The sequence below is a fragment of the Panthera leo genome, chromosome A3, assembly GCF_018350215.1.
Source record: "Panthera leo isolate Ple1 chromosome A3, P.leo_Ple1_pat1.1, whole genome shotgun sequence".
In the NCBI taxonomy this organism is placed as follows: domain Eukaryota; kingdom Metazoa; phylum Chordata; class Mammalia; order Carnivora; family Felidae; genus Panthera; species Panthera leo.
The window spans coordinates 7,315,524-7,337,084 of NC_056681.1; the positions used below are offsets into that span (position 1 = coordinate 7,315,524).

General features: G+C 39.0%; 1 pseudogene; it reads left to right on the forward strand.

Moving 5' to 3' along the window:
- Positions 1 to 275: 275 nt before the first annotated feature.
- On the forward strand, positions 276 to 9,139 carry LOC122214819 (annotated as a pseudogene).
- Positions 9,140 to 21,561: the final 12,422 nt, after the last annotated feature.

The following is a 21,561-nucleotide window of genomic DNA, read 5'->3' on the forward strand; positions in this document are numbered from 1 at the left end:
ATTGAAGCCCTCACATATTTTATCCAGTTTTATTGTTCTGTTTGGTGGGGAAAGGGGGATGAGACACATTATTCTGTTATGGTTGAATCAGAAATCTGTTACCCACTCTTCTGAGTGAAATATAATGTTTATGATTAAATTGGTGAACATTTAATAATAAAAATAACCATGACAATAATAGAACCAAAAGCGCATGGAGTACCTACTATGTATGTGCTCCACATTCTCTAATGCAATACTAACAACAGTCCCACAAGACAAGTCTTGGTGGAGACATGAACCCTGAGATTGTCTACAGAGTAAGTATCTGGCTCAAAGAAACATAGCTTGGAAAATGAATAGTCTGAATTACCTTATTCTCAAGACACACTTGTTTCAATACTATGTAATATTATTGTTTGTTACCTTTGACACGGAAGTTCTTTTAATGGCTACCTACTACGTGTAAGACATTGTTGAGTTATGGACGTTCTTTCTGAAGGTACCTTTGAACTGCTGCTATGTCTACTTCACTCTGGGTACATTAATTCTCTTTGTCGACAGCTTTTGTGTCAAAACGTCTAGCCAAATTCTGAGTTTGACAGCACAACCTTCATTTTTCATTTCTAAGCCTCAGATTATAGAGAATATGAAATATGCATGGATACTTTACACAACCCAGCCATGGCTCTATAGAAGTAGATACCTTCTATCAAAAATATATTGTCTCACTCAGAGAGATACAAAACCTATACATGACAGACTACAGCTCCCCTTTTACCCTGAAGCTTCTCATTCACAGAATGTTCAAATTTGATGCAAACAATAATGGTTTAATTCAGAGGGCCTTTTGAAGATCATCATCTAATTGAGAATAAATATGAAAGGACATAGCATGTATGGGCTACCGATCCCTGGAAATCAGCAGGTAAATGGTTCAGCTGAGTAATTCATCAATTATGAATACCAGCTTCTTTCATTAGTTTAAGAAGTATTTATTGATGGTCTACTGAGTGCAAAATTGATGGCCTCCTATGGCCCAGACTGGAAAAAACGGTGATGAATGACAGATGTGGTCCCAATCACCCCCAAACAATCTAGATTTGCAAGTACCATGTGCAAAACCCTCTGTGATAGATTCTATAGGTTGATGTCCATAGCGAGGGTTGATAAAAATCACTAACATTTCAAGTGTTTATTGGGTTTGAGGCTATGAGGTATCTCAGGAAAGCCTCATTTTAGAGACTGGGAAACTGAAGCTTAAATATGAGGAACTTGCCCAAGGCCACGCTCTTTTACATGACAGACATGAGGTTAATATCTGGTCCCCCGATTCTGCATCCTTTGCTTTTAGCTGCTGTGTTTTACAACCTCCACCAATGATGTATGTTAGATCCGTGCAGGCAACTGAATTGTTTGAAAAATTATTTATAACAATTTGTAAGGTTAAATATCCCTAGAAACGAGTCCTCTCCTTGGAATTTTCATTTTTTACCCCCCCCCCCCCTTAGGCTCTCTTATTTTCCTTTCCTTCACCTGAAGACCATCCAAATGCCTTTCATTACATGACACATTTAATCCAACCTGTGTCAAATGAGCCCTGCCCCAAGTCTTTCATAATATCACTAATTCTCAATTAGTTACATGCTAGTCTACATGTGCTCCCTGGACAAAAGTCACAATGGACTTGTATCTGTCCTCCTGAGTCCCAAGCTCTTTCCCTCTTAGCACTAGCTGCCCCCACCCAAGCCTGGGACACCTTGCTTCCTGATCTTAGCATTGATGGTTTCTCCTCACCAGGTCTTGGCTCAGAAGTCGCCTCGTTAGAGGATTAAGACTTCAACATATCTTTTTTTGGGCAATGCAGTGTGCAACCCATAACATGCTCATTCATTTGATCCCTGTCTTATATATGAGAAAATAGAGAATTGGATAAAATAATTTGCCTAAAATTGTATGCACAGCATGAAAGGCAGCCTAAATTCCAATCCCGTGGATTTGACTGAAGGGTCTCTTCCCCCACAATGAGGCTTGCAACTTGCATAGAAATCACATGAAATTGGGTAGGAAGTGGAGGGAACACACAACCAGCCTAAAACCTCCTAACATAGGTCATCGACTCTTGGCAATTCTCGACTGGGGTGGTATCACCCTCTAGAGAGCACATTAGAAGATGTCCATATCTCCTTGTTATAATGACTGGGTGTTAGTCACGGTCACGAAGAAACAGAATAAATGGGCAAAAATTGCTGGGCCAACGTGTCGAAGGGCATCTATGGCCTGTGTACAATTGTCTTTGCTGAGAATGGGTGTTTCTGCCATTGGCGCTAGGGTTCACAGGTACACAAAGCTCTAGTAATGCCTGGAATGTTTCTCCTTAACAGAGGATTGTCCCTCCCAAGATGCCAGTTGAATCTCTGTTGGCAGGTGGTCGTTACACCTCTCTGTTCCAGGGAGATCGGCATCTTTGATGCCTTCTACCTGTACTCACCTTTTCTCCTTGTGCCCTCATTCAGTGTATTTGTCACTTCGCCCCTCACCAGAATGCCCCTCCTTGTTTTTTAGCTGAGTCTACTCATCCTTGATAATTCAACTGAAGTCCCATTTCTCCTCCATGAAATCCTGAAGCAGGGTTCATAGCACACAATTTAACATATTGCTATATATTGTTTCATTTTGTTTTGATCGTATCCTGTGTCTAGGTCTTATTTCCTTCCCCCAATTAGATTCTGAACTTTTTCCTGGGTCTCCACAGTACCCAAGACAATTCTGGGCACAGAGATAGCGATTTTTAGAAACAGGCAGTATCTAGAGCAGCTTGTTCAGAGAACAGTTAATTCCTCTCAGGCCAGGCACCTCGTGTGTTTAGTTTTCAGAAACCTCATTATGCACAATTTAGAGTTAGGAAAGGACTTTCTGCGGAGTGTTTGGCCTACTCTGCTCTTTATTATGTCATCTGTAAACTAACAACCGAACTTTGTATTATAAACGTATTGCACATAATAAAGTATAATTAAGCATAAGAAGAAAACACAAATAGTCTGCAATCCTGCCACCTAGTATAGCCACAATTTTTGTATATACCTCAAGATATATATTTTTGCATAGTGTAGAATGGGAATAAATTAGGCCTACCTTTGTAATTGGCTTTTTTTTCACTTAATATTTCACGAGCACCCAACCGTATTAATAAACATTGACACCCTCACTTTGAAACAGCTGGATAGTATTCTCTTTCATGAACGGAGCATCATTTGGGTCGAATGTTTCAATTATTCATGTCTTTCCCAAATATTTCCTGACTTCTTGCTACGTAGCAGACACTGTTCTAAGGGCCGGGGATATGGTCTAGACAAAACAGACAAACCCCTTGCCCACCAGACGCTATTGTTCTAGTGAGGAAGTCTTTCTAGTCCATGTTTCTTGTGAAGACTACGTCAGCGATTCTCAGGGTGGTCTGCCCTCCAAGAGTGATGTGTCTTGCAGCGGACATTTGGCAAGGGCCGGAAAGATTTTTTGTGGTCACAACTTACCAGGGGGCAGCTAGGATTGCTACTGATAGCCAGTGGGTACAGGCCAGGGATGCTGCTGATGTCCTCTCAGGTACAGGGTAGCCTCCCAAGACAAAAAAGGATCTGGTCCAAAATGTCAATAGTGCCAAGGTTTAGACACATGGCTCTACTTTGAGACAATATACTTCTAGCGAAAACAAATACACTTTTAATTTAGTCTCCCTGTGTAGAAGCCTTAATATGCTTCGTCACTTTGCTAAGAACTCTGTTCCCCTTTGCTACTTCCGCCAAGATTTGAGGTCCAGAGGCTGCCAGTTAGAACCTCTTCTTTGACTGAAAGTCAGAATATTAAATAATAGAATGTCAGGCACCAAAGAATAAATTGGGAAGGTGACTGAGCACAGGGATGTAAGAAGAACTCCACTTATCTTAATGCCCATCATTTGATTTGCAGTTAGCACCCCAGATTATGATCCTGATAGTGGGGGTGCTGTTTGAAGATTATGGGGGCTAAATATAGTTTCATTGCAGGAAAACTAGCTCCAGACCGCTTTCTCCTTATTGCTGTGACTTTTTAAAAATTTCCTTCAGAAAAAGAGCAAGTATTGACCTGAATGTAAAAATCAATGTTTTAAATTTTTCTTTTTTTTATGAAGAAAGCTTATTTCATATACACTTTGAAAATATTTTTTGTTTGACCTAGAAAGGGGATGGATAATTTACAGAGGACATAGTGAAAATTAAGCAGCTGGATGTGAACTGCACCCACATGTTATGAACACAGATAGGATACCAAAAGTGAACCATTTATTAATACGTGGCTTGGTAGACATATGTACCCAAATCTCAGCCCGAAAATTACTTTTTGGAAGGAAGGGGGGGGAGGGTAAGAATAAAAAAACACAACCCAAAACAAGTTTGCTACAATCTCTTACATTTACACTTGGAGGAATTTAATCATTTTTATTTATTTTGCTGTCACCGTGGTCATTATTCATTTTAAAACATTTTATCATACACAATCTAGACATGTGAATTGTTAAAAAGTGACTATTATGGACATAGGAAGTCACCATCAAAATGTATTAATGGGCTATATTAGGGGGTGGGAGCAGTTGCCATATTATGTTCTTTTGTGTTAAATAAAGCAGATTTTAAATGGTAAATGATACCCCTTCATTATGGGCTTGAATACACAGGATTCACAAACTCACATGTAGACAGCCAATTTGAATATTTTGTAGAGTGGAATAGTCAAGTAATATGCTCTATTTTCTACTTCACTTTGTGTATAAGACTGCTATGATGGAATTCTTATATGCAACATATAACAATAGAGTCTTTCTGATTCTTTAAACCTGAAAACTTCAGTGTTTGAAATGGAAATTCCTAATATTCAACTATCTCTTCTGTTTCCTAGAAAAATAGAAATATTTGTATAGTCCATTTTGTAACGAAAAGAACAGCCCATATATATCCTCCAAAACTGAGTATCTTCTTGAACATTTACACTTGATATGTTGCTTGGAATTATGTCCTATGAACTTAGAAAGTTGTTTATATGCTGTAAGACTCATTTTTTCTAAATGTGCAAGAAAGGAAAATGTGAAAGATAGTATCAATTTTTCAAGCTTATTGCAATTTATATAAATTAGACAAAAGCAAAATGGCTTAGCACAGACTGGTATACAGACAGTTGGTACAGAGATATTAATGACTCTCTTTTCTATAAAAGAAGTCATAGATTGTTTGAATTAAAGCTACATATATTAAGATGAATAAGTCTTGGAAACACTATGTTGAGTCAAGAGCAAGGGCAGGGAGACGGTATAGTTGGAGAGGACAACCCAAGGTGATTCTATCCATGTGAGTAATGAGGTGGGATGGTAGAACCTATAAGTACTGTTGTATTATTCTTTATAATTTGTTGCCTGCCTTTATTAAAAATATAATTGAGTATAAAATTGAGCCTGTTCCCTATTTAGTGATCATCAGAAAATGTGGTTAATATTGGCCACACTGCATGGCACCTCTCCATCCTCATCTATCCCCCAGTGAGCAAAATTTGAGCTCAGTATTTCTGTAGCACAGAAGCTTGGAATATTATTCATATATTGTTCTCTGTGTGTACTTACTCAGTGGTTTTTATACCCAATAAGATGGTTTCCTTTGTTGACTGCCATTATAAGGTTTTCTTCCTCTCTACAAATCTCTATACCCAGGTGCTTATCTATTTATGTTTTGTAGCTCCTCACAAAAGCTCATGTCAAACAAAATAAATACTATGTATTTTTAATATAGCTAGGAAGAATAGTGAGATTTGATGTTAGTCACCCAACAATTGATGGGATGTTTCTGGGATTCTAAGCCCATATGTTACCTCCAATTCACATATGCTTGAAACCTTCACTGGACCGTGGTTATGAGTTTCAGAAAGGTCTGTCTTAGGCTTGCTATGGTACTGGTAAAAAAATGTAAGATTTTTGCATTATCTAAGTATAATGCTCATAATAAAAGAAAGACCTGACTTAGTATTTTTAATCTCTTTTTTTTCTAACGCGATCCTCAAATAAACACTTGACTGATTGACAGTTAGTAGGTGTTACCTTCTAATTTGAAAATGAATTTTAATTCAACCGTCACACTGTTGAAGAAAAGTATTACTATTCACTCAATAATTAGGCTTAATTGGACTGAGGATTTAAAAGCTGCCTTAACACCAAACATTTCAAACTGTGTCTATTTCACAACTTTAAGTGGACTCCTAAGACTACAACTGCAAGATAGAGTTTATCAGCCTGTGGTATATTTCCATAAGCGAGCAAATGTAAATGCCCAATTGCTGATATTTGAAAATAAAAATCAAAACTGAAATAGAAATAATGTATTTTCTGATTTCTGGACTGCATAGGATACTGATTTTTTTTTTCATATCAAAGATGGACTATATTGCTTTCTTACCTGCCTTTTAATCTGCATAATCATTAAATATCTACCAATCAATAGGACACCAAAACCACAAGCAACAAAAGCAAAATTAGACAAGTGTGACAACATTAAAAAGCTTCTGGGCAGCAAAGAAAACCATCAACAGAGTGAAAGGCAACCTACAGCCTGAGAGAAAATAGTTGCCAACCATACATCTGATTAACATCCAAAATATATAAGGAAACTCCTACAACTCAAGAGAAAAAAAAATCCAATCACCATTAAAAACTGGGCAATGGATATTTCTCCAAAGAAGAAATACAAATGGCCAAGAGGTATATGCAAAGGTCCTCAGTATAACTAATCTCTGGAGAAACCCATATCAAAACCACAAAGAGCTATCATCTCACATGTTAGAATGGCTATTTTCAAAGCAAAACAAAACCAAATAAAACACAAAACCTGTTGGTGAGGATGTGGGAGAAACTGGAACCCTCATGCACGGTGGGTAGGAATGCCAACTGGTGCAGCCACTCTGGAAAACTGTCTGGAGGTTCCACACAAAATTAAAAATAGACCACATGAGCCAGCAATCCTGCTTCTGAGCATATATCCAAAAAACTCTGAAATCAGCATTTAGAGGAAACATATGCACTCTGATGTTCATTGCAAGCATTGTTCACGCTAGCCGAGGTACAGAAACAACCTAAATGCTCGTTGGCAGATAAAGAAAGAAACTACAGTATATACGTAAGTAATTATTCAGGCTTAAAACAAAGGAAATTCTGACAATTAGGATAAACCTGGAAGACGCTGTGCTAAGTAAAATAGGCAGACACAGAATAACAAATACTGTATAAGTTACTTATGCGAGGTCTTTAAAATAGGCGAGCTTATAGAAACAGCAGAATGGTGGTTACCAGGGATGAAGGAGAGGGAAAAAGGGAGCTGTTGTTCAAAGGGCATCAAATCTCAGTCATGTGAGATGAATAAATTCTCGAGATCTACTACTCAACATTGTGCCAATGGTAAATAATACTGTATTGTGTACTTAGAAATATGTCAAGAGGGTAGATCTCATGTTAAGTGTTCTTGCCACAATAAAAGTATTTAAAAAGTATATCTATCAATCATATTATCTGCCATTAAACATCTCCCATATTTCAAATATTCGGTCAGACTTTTTACATGCATTAAAAAGAAGCCTCACGACAGTTTATGAGATAAATTATTGTTTCTATTTTAAAATAAGCAAGTGAATTCCAAGAAAGTGTGATAAATGTTGCTTTTGTCTGACTAACAGAGTTTTGCCACCCCTCACCTTGAAGATGGGGACATGGCCCATGCTGGGAACATTGTAACATCTACAGGAGTGATTTTGTAATGATCACAAGATCAATCGAACTTGGACCAATCCAATGAATTCTCTGGTATTTTTCCGATTGAAACTGGTAAGGAAGACTTTTCTTCTCATCAGGTCATAGAATTGGACGTAAGTGAACGTGATGTAGACAGCAGCCATATTTCCTGCTATTCAGACAAAGAGAAAACCCAGCTTTGATCGAAGACATGAGGGGAGAATACTGAAGAATTCCTAATGACTTGGAGTGTCTGGACCTAATTATACTCAGAGTTTCTCAATTTTGGCACCACTGACATTTTGGGCTAAATATTTCCTCATTGGGGGAAGAGTCTCAGCCTCTTGTGCTGACCTCTACCTGGCACTAGATGCCAGAAGCACCCACTTTCCTGCAGTTGGGACAAGGATGCCTTCAGACTTTGCCAAATTTCTCCTGGGGAGTGGGATGAGGAAGGGCAAAATCAGCCTCTACTGAGAACCACCGAGTTACGATGAAGACTATCATTACCACTGTGCTTGCCAATTATTCGAGCTATAATCTTCATTTGCTTAAACTAATCTGAATTTGGTTTCTGTAAATTATAACCTAAGGAATCTTGACTAATTTGAAAATGATCAGTAACTTGGCCGACGTCATAGAACACTTTGCTAAGGGAGGTGAACGTATGCCGTAAGTAAAACAAAAGAACTTACCGAATTTTATACATTTGCATAATACATTACACAATATATATACATTTTTTTTTCATTTTATTATTTATTTTTGAGAGAGAGAGAGAGAGAGTGAGTGCGTGCAGGGGAGGGGCAGAGAGAGAGAGGGAGACACAGAATTTGAAGTAGGCTCCGGGCTCTGAGCTGTCAGCACGGAGCCTGACGCAGGGCTTGGACCCACAAATTGTGAGATCATGACCTAAGCCGAAGTCAGACACTTAACTGACTGAGCCACTCAGGTGCCTCTATCTATCTGTCTATCTATCTATCTATCTATCTATCTATCTATTTATATCTATATATCTATATCTGGGCCTGGGGTGGAAAAGGATGTGATGTGTTGCGGGATCTGGGGCTGGGCAGACAGCAAGTGGGATCGAGGAGTCCTTGAAGCAGCACATGGAGGACACAGTGTAGAATCTATCCATTGTTGGAGTCTTGTACACAGATTCACAAGAACTTAATCTGGCCAGGGGACCCAGTCAGAGGACATGCTGGGGTGATGTCAGTTCCAGCCCATCCAGCGGCTCAGCTAACCTCAGACCCCACTGATATCCCTATGGTGTATCTAGAATCAGATAATGGGAACATCATGATCCAGAAACACGATGGCATCACAGTGGCAGTGCGCAAAATGGCCTCGACATGAGTTCTCCAGCAGCCTGTCACAGGGGCTCAAGCCTACCGATGCTAATTATCTTGCAGAACTATTAAAGTTCCAGTGGTTAGGCCAATTATTTAGTGTGCATTGGACACTTTGCTATTAATTATAGAGTAGGCTGCATTTTGACACTCAATGGACTGACTTATCAAAATATTAGTAAGAAAGGATCCTGTTTTTGAAGGAGCAGATCTAGGTCATTTTGTACACAGAGTTTTGTTGTGTTCAATAAATCTGGTTGGAGGAAAAAAAAATAAGTAAATTGTCTAGACTGTGGACCCATGAAACACACTGAGAGGTATTTCCAAAAAATGTATTCCGAGTTCAGCTATGTTTGGGAAATGACTGGTTAAACCAGCAAAATCACTTTCTTTTTTATAATAGGATATCTCAGAGACTCTAGTATGATAGTGTGCTTTAATAATCTCCATCAGTTTCTCAAGTTTCTTTGGCCAAGTCTTTTTTAACAGGCCCAGATAACATCTTTCAAGACTAACATTCTGCAGAACTCAACATGGTAAGTGCCATGGCCGACCAATAGGAAAGGCAGGCCAATTAGGGCGGACAGAAATTTAGGGATAGAGCATGACATGTTGTCTGTACATGAAGAAGTAGAAGCCTGGCCATGTTGAAGTTCATAGATCCCTTTGCTGAGTAGGTTTATCTGCATTTGGAGAGAAGTGGGGAGTCACGACAGAGCCTCTCATCTACAACAGAGAGTTTGGACACTACCCTCCAAAGGCAATTAGAGAGAGTTACTGAGAATAACCTGACTGCCTGTGACTTTGGGAAATCTCTCTGTCATGTGGCGGAGGGCATGCGTAGGGTAAGACAGCAGGCAAGCCAATCATTTAGGATCCACTAGAGTCAATAACAGAAGTGGTGAGGGCTTCAACTAAATCAGTGGCAACGAAAATGGGTGAAATAGAGTGATTTGAGAAATATTAATGCAAGTTATTGCATATTGCTAATCTTCCATTATACAATGGCATTTTTAACCACTTTGACAGGCCATCTTAATTTCAAAGACTCCATTTTTTCACAGCAGCGAAGAGAATTCTATAGGAAGGCGATAAACATAAGTATTGTGGCTGGCTTAGAATCTGGCCTCACTAGAAGAGGAATTTTTTAAAGAAATGTTTCTAGAAGCCAGTTCTATGAGCTCTATAGGAGACTCCATTTTTATCCATAAAACATAAAAATACTAATGTATCCTATCCTGATATTCCAATACACAGGTGTCATGTCTGCTTTGAGCCCCTTGTGTGTAGTTTTCTTTGTAAATTTGCAAGTGGAAAACATCAAGTCTTCCCCCCCCTTACCCCCTTCATGTGTTAAAACCATTGGGGTTGTAATGGGCATCTTTGGATCTGATCCCTTCTGGCTCTTGCTGTTTCGGTTGCCTGCATGCTGGAAGATAAGGATTTGGCCAACCGGCAAGGGCTTGCACAGGGGAGCTCGCAGGGTCTCACTCATGCCTGGCAGCATGTGAACACTCAGTGTCATTATGCAAGTTATCATCAATCAGCAGGCAGCTGCTTTCAGGACTTCCAGCCGGCAAGGCAAACATTTGTGCTCATGGCTTCCTCCCTGAGCGTGCTGGACCCAGGGCCCATCAGACAAGAGCGCTGTATACACAATCACTGCCCGCTGCTCTGGACCACTTGAGCAGATGTTCCAGGCTGGGGTCAGGATGCTCACCTGGAAGCCCTGTTGGAGCTCAGAGGAAGATGTGCAGATTAGAGACTGTCTGCTCGACACAAAGGACTTTCTATGAAAGGGCTGGGCAGGAAGAGGCAAAGCTGAGGATAAATCTAACAAAACATTTTTCGATAAAATAGCCTGGATGATGTAGACACAGGAGCGTGGGAACAGCCTAAAACAAAATGCGAAAGACAACAAAACCTTTGGATTCTGATGTAATGACAGGGAGGCTGGCCAGCTGTGTGAAAGGAAGAAGAAGAAAGAACATTGGTTCCATAACCAATAAATACTTCTGAGGCACACACATGTGCCCAGCGATCTGAGGGATACGAGATGAGAAGCTAGGACCTACCAAGTCCGAGAATTTGCAAGCTCCTTGGGCAGAGAAGACAAACCGATGGGAACAAAGTGGGTATGAACAGAGCTTGCTGTCAAAATCTTGACTTTACTCTATGGAATACATAGGAGGGGTGTGTTCTAACTCCGGAAGTTTCTGTGAGAGAAGTCCTTTATGCCTCTCAGCGGATACAGCCCTGAAACACCTCTCATTTAAGAGGGAGGGGTCAAAGCGAGTCCAAATAAACAGGAAATGCCCTGGGGTTTTGGGTGTATATACCAGAATCTCCCAGGAGCTCTTAAGATTTCACTGCACAGAATCACACACATGTAGTTCTTAAAAAGCAGAGACCTGGACTCCACATTAGAGTGACTTTTTTTTTATATAGATCACAGATAGAGCCCTAGGAATCTGCATTTTAAGCAAACATCTCAGGTGTTTCTAATGCAATTGACCCAAGCCCTTACTTTGAGAAACATTGCTTTAAAGGTAAAAACAAGGGGCACCTGGTGGCTCAGTTGGTTAAGTGTCCTACCTCAGCTCAGGTCATGATCTGACGGTTCATGGGTTCAAGCCGCAGGTTGGGCTCTGTGCTGACAGCTCAGAGCCTGGAGCCTGCTTCAGATTCTGTGTCTCCCTCTCTCTCTCTCTCTCTACCCCACCCTCACTCACGCTCTGTCTCTGTCTCTCTCAAAAATAAACAAAAAAATAAAAAATAAAGGTAAAAACGAATGAAAGGAGTTTAGACTAAAGTTTTCCTAGATTATTAACCTGCCCCCATTATAGGGACTTCTGGGAGATCTCTCTGAAACTGCATTAAAGAATTTGTGTATTCGTTTATGGGCATTATACTCTTGAGGGAGAAAGTCTATAAATTTCATTACATTCTTCCAAGGGTCTGCCCACAACTTCATCTACAGCCATTAATCTCTGAGGATATTTCTATTTGTTTTGAAAACAAATTCCTTGTCTAATTCTTCTATTTCCCGGCAAGACCTGGAAATCTCATTCTCTTTAACTTCTGTGGTTTCCAACATCAAGAAGTCCTCTCCCAAACTGAAGGTGACAAATCCCTCCAGTGATTGAGCTTCCTGATCCTTGATATCTACCTGTCTTATTGGACGCATCACACTACATCATGGTTATTTACTTAATGTATGTTTTCCAGTGGAAATTTGAGGCAGGGGCCATGCCATCGAATTGCTCTAGACAGTGTGCATAACTGATACCTAAGATGTGTCTGGTGCACAGAAAGAGTTCAATTCATAATTTCTAACAATTGAACGAATATGTGTGTAGATGTTGAATGTTGGGAGAAACAGAGAATAGAGGAAATGTATTCCTGCTTTTAATTCTTACTTGAAGCTGTAATAGAGGAACAGTCTGGTATTGAAGACAATCCGAGATAAAGAGATTGCTAAGGTCTCTATGTCCCTGGATATTGGATCAGAATCTTGGCACTGCTGGTTCCAATGGTGTGTGGTTCAGCCTTTCAACGAGTCAGGGAGAACAGAGTCCTTACATCAAATATGATACGATTATCAATTATAGCCAAATTCAACCAAGACAGGTCTGTTTCTGCAGTGGCATAACGAATGCCATTTCACATTTAGAGAAAAGCTAAATCTTAATGCTCCCAGCCTTGCCTGATTTCTGCCCAGGACCTCCCTGGTTTGAGGAACGATTGCTAGTTATCACTCCCTGTGCCTTCGCCAGGCCTGCAAGCCATGCTCCCTGCCACAAGTCCTGCCTAGACTTCTCTCAAAAAACACTTATTTTCAGCTGTGGAAGACATTTACTTTCCTTCAAACGGAGAACTGTTTCTGGCCAGAGGCTTTTAGCAGATGAGCAAGGGCTATAAACAACTCTTCGTCCCCTTCTGCCTGTAATCTGGAATTTTCAATCACTCGACCTCAGCATCCATAGACTTCAGCCTGGCAGGAGCAGCAACTCCAAACTCATGTTTGCAGTTACCAAGTAATGAGGCTGTTTGTGAAGCTGACAAGAATAGACTTTATTGGCACCACTTCTGTGTGCCTGAGATTGCATTCACACCTCTGGAAACGAAAAAAGATACCATCTTGGAAGCGCTGGGGCCCCTTGTGAGAACACGGTTAATCTTACTGTTGGAAGACGAAGGGCTGTAATCATTCCTCTGTGTGTCACAGATAAGTCTACTAGAAGCCTGTGGTGGGAGAGAGTTACTCTGGATGGAAGAAACAGCTAAATGGATCATCTGAGAAAAGCTAGTGGTGGCATAAAGAGTTGAAGATGCCCCTCAGTCCAGGAAAAGCTTGGGTCTGGCAACAGGAAAAGCAAATATTAATTAAATTAAATAAAATCAGTGGCTATCGATCTTTGGTGTTTGATGATTTTTTGGGGGGTGTGCGTTTATCTGCAGTAGTTAGCTAAAACACTTTCAATTGGTTTTTGCTTGTTTTGTTTGATTAGCTTCATTGCTTGTTGTTGTGTATTAGCCAGCCAGTGACACAGAAGAAGTTGTCTCAAGGTTAAGGATCTGGGAGTGCCCATCTATCTCAGGTTACTGTTCTTTTATTAATTATTTCATTTAAAAAAAAGCCAACACACATTTATTGACCCCTTATTCTGTGGTGGTGGGAGTCTCTCCTCTAGATACTGAAGATTATAGATAGGAACAAGATGGGTATGACTTCACCCCCAAAGGTAACACATTCCAGTTAGTACAGACAGACAACATGTAAATTATCATGGTAATCATTAGAAGAAAAGTAAATCCGGATTCATGATAGTGACTAGAGTTGAAAGGGCACTTTAGACGGTGTCAATGAAGGTGTCTCTTAGAAGAGCTGAGGTCTGAAAGATAAGGAGGCAGCCATGCAATGACCTAAGGGAAAGATTTACAATTGGAGACAATCAGAGCAAATTCAAAGTCTGTAAGATGGTTAGGAACACGAAAAACTCAAGTAAAGTGCCCAGTGTGGTTGGAACGGAATGATCTAAAAAATAAGTAGTATGTGGGTGTTCTTTTGTACTATTCTTCAATTTTTCTGTTTATTTTATAATTAAAAAACTGGTACGGAATAAGGTGGAGAGCTAGGGAGAAGCCAGATCTTACGAGCTTTATGGGTCATGACAAAAGGCTCGAGTTGTGTAATGAGTATAAGGAAATGAAAAACCAATGAAACATTTTATGCAGGAAAGTTGCACAAATTTAAATTACCGTACAATTAGTCTTACAACTTTGTGGGAAAGGACTATAGAAGGACAGAGCAGGAAAGCAGGTGGATCACTGAAGACACCCCTGCAGTCATCCATAGTGGATATGATGGTGGCTTGAACAAGAATGGGTGGTGCAGATGCAGAAAAGAAGGTTGATTCAGAATATATTTAAGGGTATAACCAAAGGTCTTGCTGATGGATTTGATGTTGAGCATGAGGGAGAAGAATCAAGGATAAATTTTGTATTTCCGAATTTTTAGATTTAGCAAACTTACTCTTTTCCTGGTCAACATATCTAGGCTGCTCTTCAGTATGTTTCGGGGTGATTTTGGTGATCACAATTATTTCAGATACACACAAGTTACTCATGTGAAGAAGAGGAGTGGCATAAACAGATGGATAACTCACGCGGGTAGAGTTGGCATGAAGTTAAATAAATCAAAACGTAGGTGGAAATAGAGATTGAGAGAAAATGGGTTCTACATAATCAACTTTGGAGACAATGCTCAGCTTTGGAGACAATATACTTCTGGGTCCATTCGCTGAAAACCATAAACTAGTGATTGTAAGATCTTCTCCACCTTGAATAGTTCATGATTTCACGAACACTGAAAAGAGTGTCGTGAAGTAGTCATGCAGGACAAGAGTTTGTAAGTTAGTTGGGGTGTGTTCAACTGCATATTGGAAATTCAAAATACCAGTAGCTTAAGCAAGAGACTGTTTCTCTCACATATGATGATACAGAAAAAGATGATATGGTCTCCCTGTCAGAGAACCAGGCTCCTTCTATCTTAGGGTCTTACGGTCATGCCCATAATCCAAAATGATGCACCTCTATGTCCACATTCCAGAACATAAGAAGAGAATACTTTCTCCCTTTGAAAGAACGCCTGATCATTTTGACTGATACCCTGACCATCAAAACTTAGTCACTTGGCCACACCTAAATACAAATGATACTAAGGCTAGTGTATCTATTTTTATTCTAGTCAAGTCTTTTGCTTAGGGGGAAAAAAAGTATTCTCTACAAGGAATCAAGCAAATGATTAAAGGGTTTAGCAGGACTCTCCTTTTAGAGATAAAATAGGGGCAAATTCCTTTCCCAGGAGGCAGATTAGCCCTGATCAGTCTGTTTATTATTTACATGTTAATATCTCTTTCTTCCATTAAAATGTTTCTGTATCTCCATCCCTTTGGGCAGTGTGTGCTCATACTATACACTCAATAAAATTTTTATTGAAAATACAGATGGATGGATAATTATCCAGTCCATGAAAGATCATAATAAGAATGGAAAATAACTGATGATTTATTTGTTCATATATTCTTTTCTTTTGTCTTTGTTTTTTTTCCCTCTTTTCCCACAAAATAGAACCCAATCCTCAGGCTAGATGAAGGAGGGTGGAGAAGGTATACTCTTATGTGTAGAATATCTGGGAGACAAGTTATTCTTCCTTAAAAGGTTGGAGGCAAGGGTTATAGTACTTCGTAGAAACTCAAGACATGTTTGTTGAATGTTTAAGGGAGCTAAATAGTATACAAAAAGAAGCTGAAGGACAGAAGGGACATCCCTGGCCCTCTAGGATAAGGAAGATATAAAAAGCCTTCCTCCTTAGCTAGGGGTATCTCAGAGTTTGGTGGGTTCAAGAGCATGAGCTTCTCCTTGTGAGGTAAAAGTTTGTATTGTCAGCAGCAGTGGGGCTTCAGACACTTTCACCTCAGCCACCACCACTGCAGAGGGAAGAGCCCTCCAGAAGAGGCACCAACAGGCACAGCAAATCCAGGAGAAATTACAACTTATGGTGAAGTGCTGTCAAGTCAAAACTTTTGCCAAAAAAGTTTCCATGGAAGAAATACTTCATGATAATTATCTCTGGGAAGATACAAACATTACTCTGCTAAGTGTATAGGTGCTGTTTATGGAGATGGAAGAAAAATTTCAAGGGTTTGGTACCAGAATGCCAATCAACAGTTATGGATCAGGGGGTTGTAGTCCTACCACTTTTCATCAATTTGTATCCTGCTTTCAGTCCTGGTGGATGATGAGTCAGTATAAAGAATATCTAGGTCTCTTAGAAATCTGTGGACCAGATCCTTAATTGTCTCCAATGGCAGACTGATGGAGATGCCCTGTCCTGAAACAGATTTATATCTTATTCAAAATTCACAAACTCAAGAATCATCGGTGGTTTTTTTTGGTTGTTTCTGGCCATGAGATCGATACCAATCAGTCAAGTAACATTTGGACGTTTGTAATCTTCTGGCCACCTTATGGTGCTGATAGGAAGCCTCTTACCCCCTGGTAACACACACACTTACTCACTTGGTAGCTACCGTGTGGTTTCATTGAGAGCCATGAGATTTTCTCTTGCATTCCCAAGGATTCCCATCACTTTTGTTGTCATCCCAGGTGACTGGACATGGTAGACCTGATCATAGACATGGGCTGGGGCTACAATAGCACCCTTAATCTCTCTTGCTATTCTTTAAATATTTGCCTTTATCTCCTCCACGGTGGATGTTCCACGTTCATGAATACTAAGATGAATACATCCCTGCTTTCAATGAGTACACAGTCTAATGAGCAGAGAGGAATACAGAAATAATAAGCACTTAGAGTGGCTGGTCAAGTAGATATTAAGAAATCAGAATCCACCAGATCTGATAACAACATTCTCCAGGACCTATATCTGAGCTTTATCTGGTTCATGATACAAATAGAATTAAGGAGAGGTGATAAAAAGGAAACTACTAATCAAGCATCTTTGTGCCAGACTCCAACTGTATCAACAAAATAAACATATCCTCATAAAAAACTTAGTCTGTATTATTTTTCTAACCCCGATGTTTAGCAAGGTTCACCCTAGAATTCTTCAAACATGAGTATTAACAGGAGATGCTCTCTCTCCTCTTTCTTATCATTTTCTACTGGAGCAATTTCCCTAAAACACACATTAAATCCTAAATGAGGAACGACAAACTGCTCTTGCTTTGAACAGGAAGGAAATCCGCCCACTCTCGCTCTAATCCTGCAAACAGCCAACAGGTGGGTGGCATAGGTGCGTGCCAAATAAGGTCCATTATTATAACAGCATGTCTAATACTGACACTTGTGTCCCAGCACAATGCTAAGACTTTACATTCAATGGGCACTTGGATTCCTCTCACTACTTTTTGGTTAACGGTTATCTGATGATCCTCTGTGTCTAAAGATCCAAGAAGTAAATTCCAGCTACTGGGAAAAATTGCTTCCCTACCTGCATTTGGCTGCATATCCTATAGTGCCATAGGCAATGTTAACACACAGACTCTTTCTTTTCTACTCCCTTTCAAAGACAAGGTGCAGACTCTCTACCAGTGTAGTTCTTTGTCATTATGATTACGATCATTAGTAATAATAGGTTGGTGTTGTAGAGTGCTTTTCTTACCAGCTGAAAGCACTTCCCTTTGATATTAACTCAATTACTCTCCCAAACTATTATTCCCCCTCCCCCTCCTCCTCCTCCTCCTCCTCCTCCTCCTCCTTCTTCTTCTTCTTCTTTTATGAAACGATACTCTAATGATGGGGTGGGTAGGGGCAGCAATGTAAGATTCATATAGGTTCCTTAAAAATTTGAAATTACATTATTTACAGTAAAATCCATTCTTCCCTTTGCATTGCTACTGCATAGCCAATTTTCTATTTCAATCTGATTCTATTCCTTTCTTTATACGTCACATTTCAAGAACTCTTAATGTAAAATGTAAGTATGAAAATAAATATTCCTACCTTGGTCCAATTGTACCTATTTTTCTGCCACTTCTTCATAAGTGGGGATTATCTTCTTTATACTTAATAGTCTCAATTTCAGAAATGATCTTTTGTGATAATGCTTTCTCTAGGTTTGCTGTACATCCAAAATGATTATTTTCACGTATCCTTTTTAGCCATAAGAGATGCAACAGAAATCTCATTAAGACCATTTTAGCCTTTATCCCAGTCTTCACTGTTAATGTTTTTCCTTGTTTTCTTAAGATTCACAGTCACCATGGCTCTATCCTGTAATTTAACCCCAATCAATCTCAATTAATATTCTTTTCTGTACTCCTCTGCCCTTCTGTTTCTGCATGACTTACTGTCTTTTCCCCTTACTAAAAGATTCTCTGTCTCCTGATTCCTAACTTGTTTATTCATCTTTGAAGACCCAATCAAAAGTCAGCCTTTCTCTTTAATTCTTTCTAGACGCCTACGGTCATTGAAAAAACATAATTCTTTAATGAACATCTGTATCACTTTACTTGTAGTTGTGATATATTTGGACATTCACTTATATTTATGGATATGTACACAACTATACTAAAATAAAATATACCTTGAGGGTGGGAAATAGTCCTGGTCCTTGTTGTATCTAACACATAATGATGATCAATTGATACTTGTTGAATGTATTAATGTCACACATGTATTACTTACTCAATAGATACATGCTGAATATGAGGTAAGGGAATGAATGGTTTAATGAAAAAGGGCCTCAAAATTAAATGTTGTCCAGAAATATGCTAGTTGACAAGGAAAGAAAATGACATTGTGGAGAGGGGTAGCTGAGTCTTGCCTTATTCCCCCCAACTTTTGTTTCTGACATTTCATCATCTCTTTGTGGATATACCACCCTATGCTGGCTCATGGTGGCACTATTCCAGTCCAAATTTAGAACCATATGAATCTCTTTAGCTTCAATATGAGGCTGGGCCATATCATCAAACCACTGTGAAAGCTTCTATTATTACACATGCATAGCTTCTCCAATTGTCAACATCACCCATCAAAATGGGTATTTGTTACAACTGATGAAACTACATTGACATATCATTATCGCCCAAAGTCCATAGTTTACATTAGAGTTCACTCCTTGTGTTATCCATTCTATGGGTTTGAACAAATGTCTAATGACACATACCCTTCACCAAAGCATCATACAGATAGTTTCACTGCCCTAAAAATCCTCTCTGGTCACCCTACTCATCCTTCTCTCATTCCCTAATCACTGGTGACCACTGACCTTTTTGTGACAACCAGTGACCTATGATGACCATTGTCTCCACAGTTTTGCCTTTTCCAGAATGTTATATAGATGGAATAATATAGTATATAGATGTTTAAAATTGGCTTCTTTTACTTGGTAATATCCATTAAAGTTTCTTCCATGTTGTTTCGGCTTGATAGCTCATTTCCTTTTAGTGTTCAGTAATCTTCCATTGGCTAGATACACTATAGACTATTCACTTACTGAAGAACAATATGGTTGCTTCCAAATTTTGGCAATTATGAGTAAAGTTGTTATAAACATCCACTTTTTGTATAGATAAAAGTTTTCAGCTCCTTTGGCTAAATATCTAGGAGCATGATTGCTGATCATATGGTAAGATATGTTTAGTTTTATAAAACAAAAACACCCATCTCTTCTAAAGTAGCTATGCCATTTTACATCCCCCCAGCAATGAATAAGAGATCTTACTGTGACACATCCTTGCCAGCATTTGGAGCTGTCAGTATTTGGGATTTTGACCATTAAATTAGGTATGTAGTATTTTCCTAATGATATATGATACGGAGCATTTTCTCATATGTTGACTTGCCATCTCTACATATTCTTTGATGAGGTGTCTATTATGGGGTTTGGCCCATTTTAAAACTGGATTGTTTTCTTTATTGTTAAGTCTTAAGAATTCCTTGTATATTTTGGATAAGAGCTCTTTACCTGATAAGTCTTTTGCAAATATTCTCTCCTAATTTATGTCTTTTTTATTCCCCTGGTATTGTTTTTTGCAGAACTGAAGCTTTTAATTTTAATAAAGTACACCACCTCTTCAATTATTTACTTTATGAACTGTGCCTTTGGCAATATATATAAAAAGTCATTGCAATACCCAAGGCCATCTACATTTTCTCTTATGTTTATCTTCTATGAGTTTTATAGTTTTGCATTTTATGTTTAGATCTGTAATCAATTCTGATTTAATTTTTGTGAGTAGTGTAAGGTCTGTCTATTGATTTTTTTTTACATGTGGATATCCAGTTATTCTAGCACTGTTTATCCAAAAAACGATCTCTGCTGCATTGCACTATCTTTTCTCCTTTGTCAAAGATCAATTGACTGTATTTAAATAGATCAATCTCTGGGTTCTCTATTTTGTCTCATTGATCTACTGGTCTATCATTTTGCTAATATCATTTGTCTTGATTACTGTAGCTTTCAGGTATGTGTTGAATTTGGGGGCCATCAGTCCTCCAACTTTGTTTTTCTCCTTCAACATTGTGTTGGCTATGCTAGGTTTTTTGACTCTCCATATAAATTTTAGAATCAGTTTATTGACATCTATAAAATAACTTGCTTAGATTTTGATTAGGATTGCATTAAATCTACAGAGCAAGTTGGTATGAACAGACAACTTGGCAATATTGAATATTCCTATCCATCAACATGGAATATTTCTCCATTTAATTTAGCTCTTTGATTTCTTTCATCAGAGTTTTGTAGTTCTCTTCATATAGATCTTTTAAACAATGTTTATTTGTTTTTGAGAGAGAGAGTGAGCAAGTTCAGGGGTGGGGCAGAAAGAGAGGGGGAGAGAGAATCCCAAGCAGGATCCACGTTGTCAGCGCAGAGCCCAATGGGGAACTTGAACCCACAAACCATCAGATCATGACCTGACCTGAAATCAAGAGTCGGACATTTAACTGATTGAGCCACCCTCATATAGCCCCTCCTCATGTAGATCTTGTACATATTTTGTTGGATTACTATCTAAGTATTTCATTTTGGGGGTGGGTAGTATAAATGGTCTTATGTTTTTAAATTTAAATTCCACTAGTTCATTGCTGGTATATAGTGAAGTAATTGACCTTCATGTATTAACTCCAAATCCTGCGACTTGATATGATTGCTGATTAGTTCCAGGAGTTTTTGTTGTTGATTCTTTCTGATTTTCTATACAGATGATTGTGTAATCTATGAACAAATATGGTTTTATTTCTTCCTCCTCAAACAGCACACTTTTAGTTTTCTTTTCTTATCCTATTGCATTAGCTAAGACTTCCAGTACACTGTTGAATAGGAGAGGTAACAGGGGACATCCATCCCTTGTTCCTGATTTTAGTGGATGCTTCTAGTTTCTCACCATTAAATAT